General features: G+C 42.0%; 1 protein-coding gene across 8 annotated transcripts in view; it reads right to left on the bottom strand.

The window, feature by feature from the left end:
* SFMBT1 (Scm like with four mbt domains 1) overlaps positions 1 to 19,412 on the bottom strand; it is a 197,614-nt gene that overhangs the window by 143,943 nt on the left and 34,259 nt on the right. For 2 of the 8 annotated variants that reach the window (XM_033926576.1, XM_033926575.1), the window contains exon 1: positions 12,621 to 12,710. The exons of 4 other annotated variants lie outside the window; for them this stretch is intronic. The gene's annotated coding sequence lies outside the window, so the exon portion shown is untranslated. Of the gene's footprint in view, positions 1 to 12,620; positions 12,741 to 19,412 lie in introns of those variants that run through there. 2 more of the 8 variants (XM_033926582.1, XM_033926578.1) reach the window with 2 other exon arrangements.

Here is a 19,412-nt window from a genome sequence, read left to right as displayed (position 1 = left end):
ACCCAGATTATAACTTTCCATTCATTACAACAACCTTATACACACGCACGACCTGCTTTCTTCAGAACACCAAGACAGCCTTTCAGCCAAGCTGTTTATCAAAGGTTCCCCACTCCAAGCAATTAAGCATGTTAATTGGTGGAGTAATTGGCCCAGATTAGATGTGCTCACCTTTCAAACAATCAGCTTTTATACTCAGCTCCTTTGAATGCTTATAATAAAAAGTGGCTAAGTGGCTACTTTTCTACCTTCCTGACTAATTAAGACTGATGTTTGCAAACAGCAGGCTTTCTCTTGCTCTGGATCATGGCCCCTATTTCTTACAGTCGTTCCTCTTTTAGACCAAAAGATCAGGTGTATCTGGGATGTGTGAGAGGGATGCAGGCATATTACTAAAGTGATTAGGAAGATAGATCTATAGAAGGTGGGACCATAGTAACAGCAACGCTCCCTCAGATTTCTGCTAAAAGGAAAGTCCATGAAAGTAATAACTGACTAGTGATATACTGAGACTTTCAGAATAATAACTTTTATAATAATAATAACTTTATTCTTATATACCGCCAACAATCTTGCGACTTCTAGGCGGTTTACAATAAAGAGAAACTGTACATACAGCGAATTACAGAGTATAGCAGTGTACATCTGATAATGGGGACATTAATGATAATAACAACAGTTCGTATGCTGCAGGGCCTTGAAGTGCCATGCGGCTTACAAAGAATTAGAAAAATTCCATAAATTGAATGGGGTATTCATAGTTTGTGATTGGGGGTTAACAGTTTACAAATTCAGTTTTGGGAATGATATTGCGAAGGGGGCTATTGTCCTGGTTCATTACCTAGGTGTTTCGAGAACAGGTACGTTTTTAGGTGTTTTCTAAATTCTCCATAGTCATTTGTGTGAGTAATTAGTTTTTCTAAGTCTTTGCCCCATAAGGCTGCTTGATATGATAGAAGTTGTTGGTGGTATCTCTTATATTTGCATCCTCTAGCCGGTGGGGAGACGAACTTCAGGTGTGTACAAAGCAGCCATTCTAGAAGCAAAAAAGACCTACTACTCTCGCCTCCTACAACTAGCCCCTTCTAGATCTAAACAACTGTTCACCCTCACAAACCAACTCTTCACTAACGCCCAAAGAAAAAATCACAGCAACCAAATAGAACTCGATAGCGAGACTCTCTCGAACTTCTTCCAGTCCAAAATACAAACCATTCGAGATAACCTTGACGCCAACACCAAACCCGCTCCTACTCAGCCCCAGCCGACTCCAAATACCACCTCTTCCGCCGCTCTCTCCCAATTTCATATAGCCACTCATACTGAAGTTCTCGAAACACTGAGAGAACTCAAACCCTCCAACACCATCCTCGACCCCTGCCCGTCCAGCCTCCTGCTATCCACAGAAGATGCCATGGCAGAATCCATCCTCCCCATCATTAACACCTCTCTAACCACTGGGACTGTTCCCCTCAGCTGGAAGTCAGCTATTATCAAACCCACTCTCAAAAAACCCACCCTTGATCCTAACGAACCTGGCAACTATCGCCCAGTCTCCAACCTCCCATTTGTCTCCAAACTCCTTGAACGAATTGTACTCCACCGACTACACCCGTTCATTGAAGAACAAGCTGCTCTATCTCCAGCCCAATCCGGCTTCCGAAAAGGCCACAGCACAGAATCAGTACTCCTCGATATCATGGATGACAGCTGGTCTATACTCGACAAAGGCAGTGATGCCCTACTAGTCCTACTAGACCTCAGCGCTGCCTTTGACACAGTCGACCACAATCTCCTCACATCCAGACTCTACGACATCGGAATCAAGGACACAGCCCTCCAATGGATCACCTCCTTCCTCCATCAAAGGACCCAGACTGTCCTACTAGGAACACATAAATCTAACCCCAAGCCTATCAAATATGGTGTTCCTCAAGGCGCCCTTCTATCCCCCCTCCTATTCAACCTCTACATCAGGCCTGTCATCGATATAGCGAAGAAATATAACATTAAAATCCACTCTTATGCAGATGACATCCAGCTACTCCTCCCTCTAGGCGAGAACCGGTCGTCCCAAATTGCTAACCTCCAACACTGCCTCTCTGACATGAAAACTTGGATGTCAAACAACAAACTTCAACTTAACGCCTCTAAAACCGAACTCTTATGGATCAGGAAAAAAAACACCAAATACCCACGTCCTGCACTAGCATGGGACTCCACTCTACTAACGGCAACAGATCAGGTTCGCAGCCTAGGAGTAACCCTAGACGGACACCTATCCCTATCTGCCCACATATCCCAAGTAATCTCCACCTCTTTCTACTACCTTCGCCAACTGAAAAGGATCAAACCCTACATCTCCACACCGGACCTCGCCCAACTCCTCTACGCATATGTTCTCTCCAGAATGGATTATTGTAACTCCCTATTTAATGGACTAACCAAAAATAATCTCAAACGCCTTCAACGGGTCCAAAATGCAGCTATCCGCCTCCTACACAACCTCAACTACCACGATCCCATCTCCCCAGCACTCTGTGCTGAACACTGGCTCCCAATTAGCCAGCGCTGTGCCTTCAAGGCCCTGACAATTGCCCACAAGACAATTTATTCCTCCACCCCCTCCTACATAAAATCCAAGCTTCCCATCTACACCCCCACTCGCACCCTCCGCTCAAAATCGGAGATACGCCTATGCACCCCCCCCCCCCCGGAAGGTCCCTCCTCACAGAAACTGCCCGCAAACGGTCCTAAAGCCACTTCATTCCACACCTCTGGAACCAACTCCCCCCTCAACTCAGACAACAGAACTCATTATTAACATTCCGCAAATTGATAAAGACCCTCCTCTTCAACTAAAGATCACCCTCTGTCTTCTCCCCCCCTTAAACCCCCTCTCTCCTCTCTCCCCTGCCTATCTTCTCCCTAAATTTCAATATAGTCCTCTCCTAGTCCTTACACTGACAAACTGTATCTAAACTCATAGAACTGTTCTTAAACTAAACTACTTATATGTAAAGTCTACTCTTAATTTGCTTATTCTCCCTTTATTTAAATTACATCACATTCTTATAGTCCAAACATTTAAACCTGTTGTACTTCTTATATGTCAAATTACTCTCCATTGTGTATGTTCACTTGTAGACCGATCTGAGCTACTGGGAGGACGGGATAAAAATCTAAATAAATAAATAAATAAATAAAATACTTCTCTCATGTCTGTTGGATGGGAATGAGAAGAGGTCTGTTATGTATTTAGGGGCTAGACCATATAATACCTTGAAGCAGAGACATCCCAGCTTGAACTTCGTGCGTGCCTCCATTGGCAGCCAGTGCAGGAGTTGGTAGGAAGGGGTTATGTGATCGGACTTCTTCAGCCCGAAGATCAGCCTGACTGCTGCGTTTTGTATCAGTTGCAGTCTTTGCATTTGCTTCTGGGAGATTGTCAGATGGGTAATGTTGCAATAATCAAGGTGGCTTAGTATAAGGGATTGTACTAGAATTCTGAATGCTGGAGTGTGGAAGTATGCTCTAATGGACCTAAGTTTCCAGAGAGTGAAAAATCCTTTTTTGATTAGGGAGTCCACATGGTCTTTCATGGTTAGCCCTTGGTCTAGTATTACCCCGAGAATCTTCATCGTTGGTTGAATGGGGTAATTAAGATTGTTAATGAGTAATGATTTTGTCGTATTATGTGCATGTGGCGAGGCTATAAAGAATTTAGTTTTATCTGCATTGAGCTTCAGTTTGAATTCTGTGGTCCATTGTTCCATCAGGTTTAGTGCTTCTGTTGCTATGGGGGTGATTTCGGAGGGTGACGCATTAAACGGGATAATGATTGTGAAGTCATCTGCATAACTGAATACTTTTATACCTCGCTTGGTCAGTTGCGTACCTAGTGAAGATATATAGACGTTGAAGAGTAGTGGGGATAGTCGGGACCCTTGTGGAACGCCTGATGGGTTTCTCCATGTTTTAGAGAGGTTGTGGTTGAAGCGCACTTGATAGGTGCGGGTCGTAAGGAATCCTCGGAACCAGTTAAGCACCTCACCTCCGATGCCGATTGCGTCTAAACATTGTAGCAGTTTTTTGTGATCCACCAAGTCGAAGGCTGAGCTCATGTCGAATTGCATGATTAAGGCATTATAGCCCTTGCTGAATAAGTTGCGTATGTATTCTAGGGTCGCTGCAATTACTGTCTCAGTGCTGAACAGAGGTCTGAAGCCAGACTGGGTTTCGTGTAGCAGCGAGAACTGATCGAGGTAGTCCATCAATTGGGTGTGTACTAAACCTTCCATTATTTTTGCGAAAAATGGGATGGATGCTACCGGTCTATATAATGTAATCCAATAAACAGAATGATCTTTTTAAAAAAACCTGTCACTAGAATGCTTTGATGTTTCACGCATATATTTATATATTCTGATAGTATCATCTTTTGCTTATATTGTCCTGACCAAAAGGTGGTGGTTCTGGCCTTCAAAAGCTAGTCAAAAATATATTCATCTACATTAAATGATAAATAGAAAACATGTAACCTTTAAGACCTATGGAGGGAGTCTAAATACCAAGATGATGAAAGCCATAATAAATCAGGAAATGTAATATCAGTGCTAGAAAGGCAGAAACCAGAACAAATTAAAATATCTAGGTATGTGAATTACAGAAGAGGAAAAATGTTCAACAAAAATATATAATTAAAAATCTAAAAATGAGTTCTTAGACTGGCATTTCTGAGGATGAGACTTGATGCACTGCTTATTTTGCTCCAGGGGCAATGAAGTGTTCTGACCACTGACTAGACCACTCCTTTTCCTCAGTGGTAGGATATGGAAGTGAAACATGGAAATATAGAAGGAAAGGAGAAATTAGGTCTTTACCTGATAATTTTCTTTCCAATACTCCTTCACATTATTAAAGATCAGTGGGACAGTCTTATCCATCGACCAAACGGTGGCGATAGAACTCAAAAAGAACAGCTGCCTTATAAAGGTCCTACCCGTCCACACAGTACTTCAGCATTTTATTATATAGGATTCTGTGTTTTTATTTAAGTTGTGGTATGTTTGTGTGATGCTAATCAGGTTTTCTATTCCGCCTTTACCTATTCAGTTCAAGGTCGGATTACATTACAAGAGGTTGGGTCAGTTACCCAGGAAGTTACAATGGACGGTTTGACACGGACATTCAATAGAGTTGCTCGTACAGGTGGATCAATACAACTATTAATACAGTTAGGTCATAGTTGCAAATGCACATAGTTACAAGTTCAAGTACGTCATCGTTGGCTCATCGTTATGTCCCAGGAGTTGCATTAGACAGTTTAGAACGGGTTTTTACAATAACTATTTCAATTTCTTCAGGGTACTGATTTGTTTTTCTTTGTTCTAACAGTAAACATTGGCCCTGAAGTAACCCCTTCTGGGCAAAACACAGTCGTGATGGGCAGTTTTTTCATTCTAGTTGTAAAATGGGGGCACCTATAAATAGAAGCAATACCACTTACAAGTGGACTTTGCAAAATCACCATTTCCATAAGTAAGCACCAACATCTCTACCTGGAAACGACGAGAATGTATATTTTAAAATATGACTTCTCTCACTGCACAGGAGGACAAACAGATATATCTGCATGTACTGAAACTAAGCACTGCTGCTACTAAACCCGACGCTCTTACATTCCTAGATTGTTTGAAAGCCAGGTCATTGATACAGCATTTTGGTCCCCTCAGAGGTATCATCTTGGTTTACGTTGTGGCATCTGAGCTACGTATGTGTGAAATGATTTTTGGGGTGGTTGTTTGCGAGTTTTTTAAACATCTGGCCGTTTTCTCTAACAATTCTGCACTGAATAATGCAGATGGCATTAAAGGAAGAGCTGTGAGTAGGATCCCTTTATTCGACTGCAGTCAAACATTTTAAGGGAGCAAAGAGATGAGACTAAGTAATTCTCACTATTGCAACTTTAGTCAACATTTGCTTCTTATTGCACACAAAATCCATTTCAAGATCTGGATTTTGCTTTCTTTTTTAATAGTTCAGCTTACAGGCTTACCACTTTTCTGTGGGGGTGTGGCCTAGTGGTTAGAGCAGCTACCTCAGCACCCTGAGGATGTAAGTTTGATCCCCACCGCAGCTCCTTGTGACTTTGGGCAAGTAATCTAACATTTCATTGCCCCATGTAAAGTGCTCTGATTCTGTAAAGTTTAACCACACAGAAAAAGAGGTATATCAAGTCCCATCCCTCTGTATCAGGAAAGATAGGGGGAAAATGCTTGAAGCACCTGTATGTAAACTGCTTGTAAAACTACAAGAAAGCAGTATATAAGTCCCTGTCTCTTTCCTGATGTCATAATGCCTCATTTCACCAATAAGAGCCAACCTCATCAGTGATGTCAAAATGGCTTCATTGTTCTATACTAGGTTCACTTCTGCTACTGTATTGGAGGAGAGTCTGGCACAGTGGTTAGAGCTACAGCCTCAGCACCTGAGGTTGTGGGTTCAAATCCCATGCTGTTCCTTGTGACTCTGAGCAAGTCACTTAGGGCTAGATTCACTAAGCTTTGCGAGCCTTCTCTGACAAGTTTGCGAGCCTTTTTCGACCCTGACCTACCGTAATTCACTAACCTACTAGCCAATCCGATCTGCACATGCAAATGAGTGGAAATGGCATGTAACGTAAGAAGGCAGCGATTCACTAAACCAACGAAGAAATACTAATTGGGCTGGCCGATGCAAAAAGAAGCGACTGCCAATCCCAAAAGAAGTGTCCTTGCTGACTGTTTTGCTCTCTGCCGCCCTGAAATCCCAGCCCTGAAACCGTCAAAATAAAAAGCATCTCCCTTGTGCAAAAAGCGCCCTGCTCTCTGCCACCCTGCTTCTCTACAAGCCTGTGTTTTTAACCTGCGGGTTTAATGCGGGACTGCACTATGGTGTGTTCTGCTAGTTGTTTCAATCTGGCTGCAAAGCGTGTTCTGTTATGATTCTCGTGGGGCCAGCGAGTAGAGCCACCCCCCACCTTCTGTTTTCACCTCAAGCTTGTGTGGAGAGCAAGCGCATGAGCAGATCGAATCTCCAGGCAGAGAGGATGGTCTGCGCATGCGTCTGGATCGCTCTGCAGCGACCCATGGGATAGCTTGTGGGCGTGTGTCCAATCAGATCATTTGCATGGTGACTCTTTAGTGAATCGGTCACCCAGCAAGACTCAGCCACAGATCACCCACGGATCACCCACAGATTGGATCGGAAAGGTGAGTTTAGTGAATCTAGGCCTAAATCCTCCACTGCCCCAGGTTCATTAGACAGACTATGAGCCCATCGGGACAGAGAGAAAATGCTTGAAGTACCCGTATGTAAACCACTTTGAGTGTGGCTGTAAAACTACAAAAAGCTGTATAAGATTCAAGATTATTAAAGTGGTGTACAATACATTTTTTTAAAGTATAAAAGTTTTGGGGATATATAATTAAGACGTAAACCAAAACAAGACAGACTGAGACACATAGGAAAGAGGGCTAGAACTAGAGTCGTAATAGGAAAGAAAACCAGAAAGGGTTGACACAATGGAGGTGGGAAGTTATAATAATAATAGCTTTATTTATATCCCGTCACACCTTTCAGTTCAAGACGGTTTACAACAAGAGAAGCTGCAGGAATGCAGCGAAGTTACATCAAGAGCATGAAGTAGGAGGAAGCAAACAGGCGAATAGCATAATTATATACATCAGAAGGCAGGAGCATGCAAGTAGACGTAGAGGAAATCGTTTGAGGAAGTTGAAACGAAGTTGTCAAATAAATGGGTTTTCAGTGATCTTCTGAATGACTGGTATGACGATGAGTTCAGTTATGCTCTGCCTTAGTTTTTTTTGGTTTTTTTTTAATTTTTAATTTATTAAATTTTCATTCTTACAATAAATGAATAGCTCTGCCTTAGTTAAATTTAAGGGAAGTAGGTGGTTTAGGCTTGAGAGGATATTATATATCATAGGCATCTTTAAATCCCAAGACCAATCCCATTATCTCTTTTCTTTTTTTGTTAATTTTTATTGATGTTCACAGAACAAGTAAAACAAATACAGTAAAACCTTGGTTTGCAAGCATGCTTGTAATCCAAAGCTCCCGTATATCAAAGCAAATTTCCCCATAAGAAATAATGGAAACTCAGATGATTCGTTCCACAAACCAAAAACTTTAATACAAAATACTGTATGTACTTGTATTGCAAGACATTGCATGTATATCAAGTTAACATTTAATAAAATGATTTGCTTGTCTTGCAAAACGCTTGCAAACCAAGTTACTTGCAATCCAAGGTTTTACTGTATCATAATTTCTAACATCCATCTCTAAACCCTCAGCTATGCTCAAGTCGGCTTACCACTTTTCTTAGTGTGATTCTTGGTACACAAAAAACCAAAAAAAAAGATTGACCTTTTAGTCCCACAGGAAAAGCAAATTCCAGCAAAAACAAAAAACTGTGGAGATGGTGATGTTCAAGATGCAGGCTTTATTTAAAAATGTACAATTGGATAATCCACAAAAATATATCTAGGAGGTATGGACCCAACTCATCATCCTAGCCTGGATGTCTCAGTTCTGATGTATATGTTCTCTGTAAAATAGGACTCCAGATATGCAAAAAATATTGGTTTCCTAGTCTGCATAACAGCTCAGAAATTGCACAATACACTATTTCAAAGCTAAGAATCGGCATCACTTCTAAAAACAGCACACCAACTGGAAAGGACTTTTGAGCGCGATCATGAAGGAATATAAAAAACAGACAGAGCTCTGTTTCCAAGCACTGACCGAAAATAAGGCTGCAAGCTTGCTAGCATAAACCAGCACCAACAGAGTTATAAATCAAAGCTGTTGCAGTGGACGAAACAGCAGCAGGCAGTGCCAATCGCACAATTATCACAACTCATTATGTGATAATGTGACAAAGTCAGAGCTGCAATTTTTTCTGTCATACAGAAATAGTTGTGGCTGCCGCTTACTTGGGGTCAGCGGAACAGAATGGTCTTGCTCGCGGCTACAGGGTGCTTTTAGACGAGAACGAGCAACCAAGATTTTAACAAGAAGCACAGTGAGTAAATTATATATATATTTATTCATTCAACTTTCTATACCGTTCTCCCAGGGGAGTTCAAAACGGTTTCCATTAATTTATTCAGGTACTCAAGCATTTCTCCTTATCTGTCTTAGTGGGACAGGCTGGTGATATAAACAGCCTTGGATCAATCTGAACACAGACCTCCTGTTAGCTTGAACACTGTAGGAGAGAATGATACAGGGACAAATTTTTCCCCGTCCCCGCAGGAACTCAATTTCCCCGTGAGTTTTGTCACTGTCCCTGCCCCATTCCTGTAAGCTCTGCCTTAACTGCACAAGCCTCAAGCATTTATGATTTTAAAGTGTTTGAGGCTTGCGCAGATGAGGGCGGAGCTTGCAGGAATGGGGCAGGGACAGGAAAAGAACACGGGACAGGACAGGAAAATGAGTTCCTGCAGGAACGGGGAAAAATTTGTCCCCGTGTCATTCTCTATAATGTGGCACTCATCTGACCCATTCCACATGGACAGGTAGAACTATGCAACACATTTATTTACAATGTGGATTCTGAACCCCCCCCGTCACCTCCACTGAGACACTATTCCATGTGCCAACTACCCTTTCTATTAAGAAGTTGTTTGAACTTTTTTGTCCAAAAACTTATAGCAAGCTCAAAATCTGTGTGAATAAAGAAGCTCCAATTACCGAAATACAACTGAACTCGAGACAGAGTATGGTTCAAAACAAAGGCAAGAAGCACTAATGCAGGTTGTTGCACCTTTGCCCTGTGAATACAGCCCTAAAAATGCCTGAAAGGCTACAAAAAGTATCCTACTGGGGATTCACCATGAAAGCTGTCAAACAGACTGGCAGCCCCCTGTGTCTCCCACAGCAAAAGCTCAGCTCACTCATCACTGCATCAATCAGAATTTCAAAACACATAAAAAGGGTTCTTGTTCTTGTTATACACATATTTTCTAAAATAATAGTGTTAACATAAGCACTACCCTATTTTGCCCTAAAGTAATAACCTTCCTTTTGACCTTTGCAGGTCTCATTCAAATTCTCTCCTACACAACCCACTCACAATCACCCAAAAAGTAAAAAAATCCATTAGAAATAAAGGGAAAAAGAGCGCACACACTTAAAGAGAAAGAAGCAAACTTGCAGTAATAGTGGGTCCTTCAGGATGTTCATGGACAGTTCCTTAACCATTTCAACTGAGCTCAGTTTTCCCTTTCTTATTTGTTACTAAATTAAATGTGGAATCATTTACCATATAAAGATTTTAAAATACATCTATACAAAAATGATGAATGAAATTCCTTGTCCATACATGAATCCTCCAGGCTGAATCCTATCGGTGTCCAATAAAGCAGTGTTCTTCAAATGCTGGTCCGTGGACCGGTGTCAGTCCGCAGAAATTTTCTGCCGGTCCACAGAAGACAGTGTTCTTCAGCCGCCGGTCCACAGTGCGATCAATGTGGCGTCTTCGGGCCAGCTCCCTGAGTGCTGCAGTGCACAAAGCCATGGGAAAAGACTCCTATGCGTGTCCTGCGCCTGATCCAGAAGCCTTCTCTCTGACGTCGCAACGTCAGAGGGAAGGCTTCCAGATGAGGAGCAGGACACGTGCGAGAAGCCGCTGCCCACAGCTTTGTGCACTGCAGCACTCAGGGAGCCAGCCCAAAGATGCTGCGTTGATCGCATCGTAGACCGGTCCGAAGATAACATCGGGAGGCAGGCCAGAAGGCAAGGCACAGCATGGAGGGAGAGAGATAACAACAGTAGAGGGAATGCTTTTATTTTTTTATTTAGTGATTGATTTGTCTGTTTAGGAAGAAATGTATTTGTTTCTTTTCCTCTGTTTCTTGTACTGCTTGCAGAGTCTTGCATCTTAGGGTTTGTTTGTAAATATTAGTACTTTTAGTTTTTGGTCCTGTGTTTGCATGGGGTTATCTGTGCTCTGGTAGGAATGAATGCTGAGAAGCATACAGTGTGCTTTGTGTATTTTAATTTTGTGATTAACCATTATGTGTTGTTAATATGATTATATTGTGTGTGTGTGTGTGTGTATATGAAAAATGAATGGAAAAAATGGTGTTACAATTAGTACTATTATGGGGGCGGAGATTGGGTGGAGATGGGCACGACTTAGCCCAGTGTTCTTCAACTGCCGGTCCACAAAAGGTTGAAGAACACTGCACTAAAGGATCCTCTAGAAAGACAACGAACCCCATTAGTAGGCCTTTTCTACTTCTTCCACTACATTTCGAGAAAGAAAATAGCAATTATTTCAGAGAAAGAAAATGACGATGAGAGTATGTGATGCAAAATTTGCACGTAACCAAAATTCCCTCATCTTTCGGTGGACAACAATCTTGCTGATTTTCATCCAGATCAGTACAATGGTTGCAATATTCAACATGTGTATGGACAGGATGCTTACAATTATCCTGAAAAGGTCCGATGTTTAGAATTACATGATTATTCAACTCAACTAGAATTTTCTATCCAAACCCAGAAACAACTCTCATAGAATACTACTGCATAAAGAACAAAATGCACCTTCTCCAGTTTATAATTCAACACAGTCAACATGACATTAATTTAATACCTCCACTCCTCCCCATCCCATTCTTAGCTACAGAGAAGTTTTGCTCCATAAAACATTTTCAGGGATCATCATGAGGTTCTATGAAAATTAAGGAAAATAAAAAAATAGACACGATTGACAACCCCAAAACCATTTACCATTGAGCAGAACTATTTGAATACAATCCTCATGGTGAGGAGGTTAATTGACCTTTAGTAGCAATAAACTAAGATAGCTTCTGCGGCTCATAGAAAACATATCTATTGTGTTGAAATGCCAGTACACATTTGCAGGGGTGGTGCAGAGGGAAAGCTGCTCCTAACTGCAAAAACCTGCGGTCTCAAAAAACAAAAACTGTTTTCTCCTTTTCTGGGTCCATAAAAGGAACCTCTCTGTACCTAAAAAACAATTTAAGCAACCATTCCCTATCTGAATAAATAATAAAGTAGAATATTTAAACACAAAAAACTGTTCTATACATTAGACTTGGGCAGTAAAAATGAAAAATACTGTAAGAAACCTTACTGATGTTTGCAGTGTGTAGACTTACCACATCCTTTTCCTCTACAAGTGAAAATAATTTTGTTTTCTTGCGATATCAAAAGTTTGAGAAGCATTCAAGACAAAAAAAACTAGAGGCTAGAGTTGCTAATGTGTATTATCACATTAATGCATGCTAACACACGGCATTTTAGTACAGGTCCAATTCTCGCTCCTAATAATGCATGTTAACAGTGCAAACGTGGTATCAAACTTTACCATGTCTAGAGTAGTAAAAAGTACTTCAGTTAATGGCTCCTTTTACTAAGGTGCGCTAGCGTTTTTAGCGCACGCACAAAATTACCGCACGGTACACTTCTAGAATAACGCGAGCTCAAAGCTGGCTTTAAGGTCTAGCCCGTGCTATTCTGTGCGTTAAGGCCCTAACGCACCTTTGTAAAAGGAGCCCCAAGAGTTAGGAAACCCCTACCTCTCAACCTGGATGCCTGTTCAGACAGGTTCTGTAGTTCCACTTCATGGATATTATCTTGAGATTAACTCCTGCGTGACAGCTGCAAATCACACCGCGGAGACTCTCCAGACAGCACACACCTGCTAAGTTCTAAGGCAACCGTTGACTAGCTCAGCTCTTTTAGCTGTTACAGGAAGTCTAAAATTCTGACCAACGATCTTAAGCTGGGAGGGCCCAGAAGCGTATCTACCAGTTAAAACTGCACAGACCTGGTGCCAGAGGCACACATTCCATGTAATGAAAGTGAAAGGATCCCAGTTGCTTCTGCCCTACAAAGTCCACGTTTGCTATGTGCTTTATCCTTGCCAGCTTTGGCAAGGGTAGCCTATGCACTTTCAATTGCCTCACCGGGACACGGCTCCCTTGTAGCCCGGGCTCCTTCCACAGAAGCAGAGACGGGACGGTGACTCAGCACCTCAGCCTGGCTTTCAGTTTTATCTTGAACAGGGCAGAGAGAAGCAGGAAAGAGAACGCCAACCACCAACATTACATTTAACAACCAGTTAAAGCAGAAAAATAAACTACCAAACAATTCATGAAATCGTTCAGTCAGAAGTAGAATCCAAGTCATTTTTCCTGAAGTCCCAGGCAAATACTGCACCATCCTCACTTAGCTTTACCACAAAATAAAAATGCATTCCATTTGTACTTGAAACTCATTTCTGAGAGAGCTGAATGGGACTTGCATCACAAAGCAACAAATAGGGATGGTAGGACAGCCATGGACCAAGCTCAGAGTTACCTGGCTTATCTCCACTCCAATTTGCAGTGCCAAGCAGCTCAAATTTGGCTAAAGAATCAGTGGAAAGCACCAGAGAAGCATGTCAATTAGAACTGGACAGATACCGGACAATTGGAAGATAGCGAACATCACGCCAATTTTCAAAAGAGGATCAAGAGGAGAACCGGGCAACTACAGACCTGTGAGTCTTACGTCTGTGCCTGGAAAGATGGTTGAAGCACTGATTAAAGATAGCATAGTCCGGCACTTGGATATACACGACTGATGAGAGCCAGTCAACATGGCTTCAGGAAAGGGAACTCAGGTTTGATGAATTTACTTCAATTTTTTGAGACCATGAACAAACAAATTGATAGTGGAGAACCGGTGGACATAATATACTTGGACTTCCAGAAAGCGTTCGACAAGGTTCCACTTGAAAGACTTCTCAGGAAACTACAAAGCCATGGAATAGAGGGAGATATACTAAGATGGATAGGCAAATGGATGGAGAACAGAAGGCAGAGAGTGGGCATAAATGGGAAGTTCTCAGACTGGGAGAAAGTGACTAGCAGTGTGCTCCAGGGCTCGGTACTTGGGCCCATCTTATTTAATATTTTCGTCAATGACCTAGAAGAAGGAACATCTAGTGAGATCATCAAGTTTGCAGACGACACAAAGCTATGCCGGGCAATCAGATCGCAGAAGGATAGCGAGGAACTCCAGAGTGATTTGTGTCAGTTAGAGAAATGGGCAGAGAAATGGCAGATGAAGTTTAATGTGGAAAAGTGCAAAGTAATGCATTTAGGCAGAAAGAACAAGAAACACAAGTATAGAATGTCAGGTGCAACTTTGGGTAAGAGCGAACAAGAAAAGGACCTGGGTGTACTGATAGATAGGACCCTGAAACCATTGGCACAATGTGCGGTGGCGGCAAAGAAAGCAAATACAGTGGTGCCTCGCATAACGAACGCCTCGCACAACGAACGCTGCACACAACGAACTTCATGTCTTGATTCACACAACGAACTTCGTTTCACACAACGAACTTCACACAACGAACTTCGTTTCACACAACGAACTTCGTTTCACACAACGAACTTCGTTTCACACAACAAAGTCGCCCGAGCTGCCGATGTATTGCATCCTTCCGCGCAGGCACTGCAGGCTGTCGTTAATCACTGCGCTTAACTGCCCTCTCTCACTGTATACAGTCGTACTTTTAAGATAAACTCAATATTTTTTATATATCATGGCTTCTAAAAAAAGCAGGAAGGTGATTTCTGTTGAAATGAAACGGGAAATAATTAGAAGGAGTGAATGTGGGGTAAAACAGTGTGACCTCGTCAAAGAGTTTGGCCTCAGCAAGACCACCATTTTCACCATTTTGACAAATTTATCTTTTTTTATGTCATCTTAGCATATTTTATGCTGCAGAACGAATTATTTTTTTTAACATGTATTGTTATGGGAAAACGCGTTTCACATAACGAACTTTTCGCATAACAAACTTGCTCCTGGAACCAATTAAGTTCGTTGTGTGAGGCACCACTGTAGAATGTTTGTCTGTATTGTCTGTCTGAAGTTTTTTTTTATGTACCTCTTTTAAAGCTATGTACAGCATTTCTTTTTTAATTGTTGCTCGCTTAGTACAAAATAGGCGATTTATCAAATTCAATAAAACTTGAAACTTGAATGTTAGGCTTGATAAAGAAAGGAATCACGAGTAGATCGGAGAAAGTTATAATGCTGCTTTATAGAGCGATGGTCAGACCACACTTGGAATACTGTGTCCAACATTGGTCTCCTAACCTAAAGAGGGATATAAAACTGCTGAAGAAGGTGCAGAGATGAGCAACAAAGCCAATAAAAGGTATGGAGAACTTGGAATACGAGGAACGACTTAAGAGACTGGGATTGTTCTCCCTTGAGAAAAGGAGACTGTGAGGGGATATGATCAAAACTTTCAAAATACTGAAAGGAATCGACAAAATAGAGCAGGAAAAAAAATTATTTACAATGTCCAATGTGACACAGACAAGAGGACATGGACTGAAGCTAAGGGGGGACAACTCCAGGACAAATATCAGGAAGTTCTGCTTCACGCAACGAGTGGTGCACACCTGGAATGCTCTCCCAGAGGAGGTTATTGCGGAATCCACCATTCTAAGATTTAATCTCCTTACGAGAGGCATAGAGGGATATGGGTGACTAAAATTTTGCCAGGTGTACACCTGGCTTCGCCTCCGCATGTGCGGATCACCAGACTTGATGGATCGAAGGTCTGATCCAGAGATGGAAGTTCTTATGTTCCAAACAGATCACCTCCGGTAGTGATGATTTTGGACAGTAATTCTCTAGAGGTGAGTTGGGGCTAGTTTAGAGAGTTTACCAAAGGAGCTCTCCCAAAATGAGTCAGGGCAAGCGTGGCTTGGGATGCTCACTCTCCTGACTCAGCTGGATGCAGCTGGTATGAAGCAAAACAAGTGAACAGCCTGGGTGGATCAAGAAGTTATTCTGCCAGTAGCTGCTATGTTGTTGTTAGTAGAGGGCTATCAGATGTAGCTTACAAGCTAGCTGAAGACATTCTAACAAGACAGACACAAAAACAAATAAAAGGCTGAGTTAAAACAGGGAACCTCCGAGGAGAACTAATCAAGGTAGGGGAACTTAGCTGAGTATAACATAACATTTCATTTTTAGACCGCAAAACCTCGTAGTTCTATGCGGATCACAAAAAAATGAAGAAAACTGTACAGCATCGGTGATCTGCAAAACTTCAAATGTTATAAAGCAACAATTAATGTCCCAAGAATCTAGCGAATAAACTTGATTTCAGTAATTTTCTGAAATGCATGTATGATGAGGAGAGGGAAAACAATTTACAACGGAATGGAATGATGGAAAACTACTAATGTGGTGGGTGAAACTCTTAGGGGATATAAGTCTCTACAGCAGGGGTGCCTACACTTTTTTGGCTTGCGAGTTACTTTTAAAATGACCAATTCAAAATGATCTACCAACAATAAAATTTTTAAAAACACAAAGCACACTGAACGCAGAGAAAATGTTAATTATCATTTATATTTGGGGGGGGGTTTCAAAGGGGTCAAGGCAGATGACTTTATGCAATGTCGCCTAAGTAACAACAATACAAAAATAGATAAATATACCCCCTCCCTTTTTACTAAACCATGATAGTGTTTTTTTAGCGCAGGGAGCTGTGCTAAATGCCCTGCGCTGCTCTCGATGCTCATAGGCTCCCTGCGCTAAAAACTGCTATTGCAAAATATAGACAGCAAATATAAATTCTCAAAACGGACACATTTTGATCATTAAATTGAAAATAAAATCATGTTTCCTACCTTTGTTGTCTGGTGATTTCATGAGTCTCTGGTTGCACTTTCTTTTTCTGACTGTGCATCCAATATTTCTTCTCTTCTTTCAGCCTCCTGTATGCTTCCTCTCCTCCAGACTTCATTCCCTTCCCCAACTTTTTCTTCCTCTCTCCCTGCCCCCTCCCCTTTCTTTCTTTCTTTCTTTCTCCCTGTCCCCTTTTTTCTTTCTGTCTTTCTCTCTCCATGCCCCCTTTCTTTTTTTTTCTTTCTCCATGCCCCCCCAAGCCACCACCGCAGAGTTTTGAGCTCTCTCTGCTTCCCAACACCATAAACAGGATAGCAGAAGCCCCAGGCCCACCAGCCTTCCCCCCGACGTCAATTCTGACGTCGGAGAGGAAGTTCCTGGCCAGCCAGGAACTTCCTCTCCGACATCAGAATTGATGTTTGGGGGGGGGGAGAGAAGGCTGGTGGGCCCGGCACTTCTGCTGTCCTGTTTACGGCATCAGGAAGGAGGGAGAATGCGAAGGTAACGCGAGTTTATCACGGAGCCCTCGCGATCGACTCTTTGGGTACCCCTGCTCTACAGGATGCCTACAGTTAAGCACCGGGGCGACGTACACTAAGCATGAATTCTATACTGGCAATTATACATGCAATTGCCATTACAGAATACAAGCTAACGTCCATAGTTACATACCTAACTTTAGGTGTGAGCACTTGCTGTAGCTAGCACAAAGGCAGGTGTATGTAAGTCATAGCATTCTATATCTGTGCTTGTAAATGCTGGGCAGGCCCCAGTCTACACAGGCCCCTTTTCATTTGCACGCTCAGTTTGTAGAATACCAACTAAAGGCAGCTGAACTGCAAATTAGTGCCAATTAACCAGAATAAGCAGTAGATTTTCCCCAAACTATTTTAATAATGACTTATGGACTTTTGTTTTAGGAAATTAGTCAAAACTTTTTTAAACCTTGCTGAGCTAACTGATTTCATCAAATTCTCTGGCAACAAATTCCAGAGTTTAATTTTATACATTGAGCATAGAAATATTTTCTCCAGTTTGTTTTCAAATCTATTACTTAGTAGCCTCATCCTAGTATTTTTGGAAAGAGTAAACAAATGACTCATATCTACCCAGTATTTTATAGACCTTTATCATATCTTCCGAGCTGCTTTAGCCTTTAATCGGGGAAGTCATCCCATCTCTTTTATAATTTTTGTCGCCCTTCTCTGTATCTTTTCTATAGCTTTTTTGAGGTAAAGTGACCAGAATTGCACACAGTATTTGATGTGTTGCCGTACCATAGAACAATACAAAGGCATTATAATTTTCATCTTTGTTTTCCATTCCTTTCGTAATGTTCCATTTAAGCCAGTGGTCTCAAACTCGCGGCCCAGGGGCTGCATGCGGCCCACCAGGTACTATTTTGAGGCCCTCGGTATTACAAAGAATGATTTTTTATGGAAAATTTGTGTCTTAAGTGTCAGGCGGTCATGTCCGGCAGTCGCGTTCTGGAACGTTGCCCACCTCACTGCTGTAACCTCACGCATCTTCCTGCATCTGTACACGATTTTGAGGTGGAGTGGAGAGGACAATTGCGTACAAACGCAGGAGAGCACTTGCGTGAGGTTACAGCAGTGAGGCGAGCAACGTTCCAGAACGTAAGGTAACCATTGGAGCCAGTGCCGCTTGTGCGTGTGTCCGGTGCAGGAGGAGGTGAGAGCTGAACGCAGTTGCGGAAGCGACCGACAGACACTTAAGGCACAGGTTTTCCATAAAGAATCATTCTTTATAATACCGAGGGCCTCAAAATAGTTGGCCCCAAATCTTGTCTCTAGCAGTTGATATTTTGATAGTTTTTCACTTTCTGCATGTTGCACTGCTTTCAGCTGTGTATAGCTGAAATTATCAGAAGCAATTAAGGAAAGTTTTATAAACTATAATGGTTATCTTTTCTTAATTGCTTCTAATAATTTCAGATTTTGGATTTGTAGGTACTTGGAGGGCCAGAGAAAAAAATAGTTTGCATGAGGTAAAAAAAAACTCCCTTCTGCTCATTTTAATACCAATAAGCAACTTGTAATGCATTTGCATAGGGTTTTGAGTGACTACTACTACGATTGGTAGAAAACCCTGAAAATCCTTTTGAGCATCGGAGGCTGAGCTTCCTTGCAAGTAAGGCTGGCTGCAACAAGTCTTGCTTCCGTGGCAAGAATTTGAGGATCTCCCCCCACCTCCCCCCTCCAGTATGGAAACCCACACTGGTTCACCTTTATCTGCTTAGTAGGAAAGTCCAATTTGAAGAAGGGTCCTTGGTGGTAGTGGTGGGTCTTGGCAGCTCAATACTACAATATCCTTGTGGTTAATCCCTTACAAAGGCATCACAATCCCATAATACCTCTCTGTACTTAGCCTGAAGCTGTTTCAAAGCACCTCTTACTTTTGCATATCACCAAAAAGGGTAGTTTAACAACAGGACTTATCTATTTTTTTGCACCTCTCTTTCTTTATAAAATATTAACAGAAATCTTGCAGAAAATCACACCGAGACTGAAGGCACAGACATTACACTCGCTTTTATAATATTTGTACAACAAACTGTGCCTGACCCTAACTAAAACTGAGCTCCTGTGATCCCCTAACACAAGTGGGCACAAACCTGACAACACAAAGTCTTTGGGGAGATAGAG

This window comes from Geotrypetes seraphini, chromosome 17 (assembly GCF_902459505.1).
Source record: "Geotrypetes seraphini chromosome 17, aGeoSer1.1, whole genome shotgun sequence".
NCBI lineage: Eukaryota > Metazoa > Chordata > Amphibia > Gymnophiona > Dermophiidae > Geotrypetes > Geotrypetes seraphini.
Note: the sequence above shows the minus strand (reverse complement) of the source record. Positions and strands in the feature narration are given on the sequence as shown.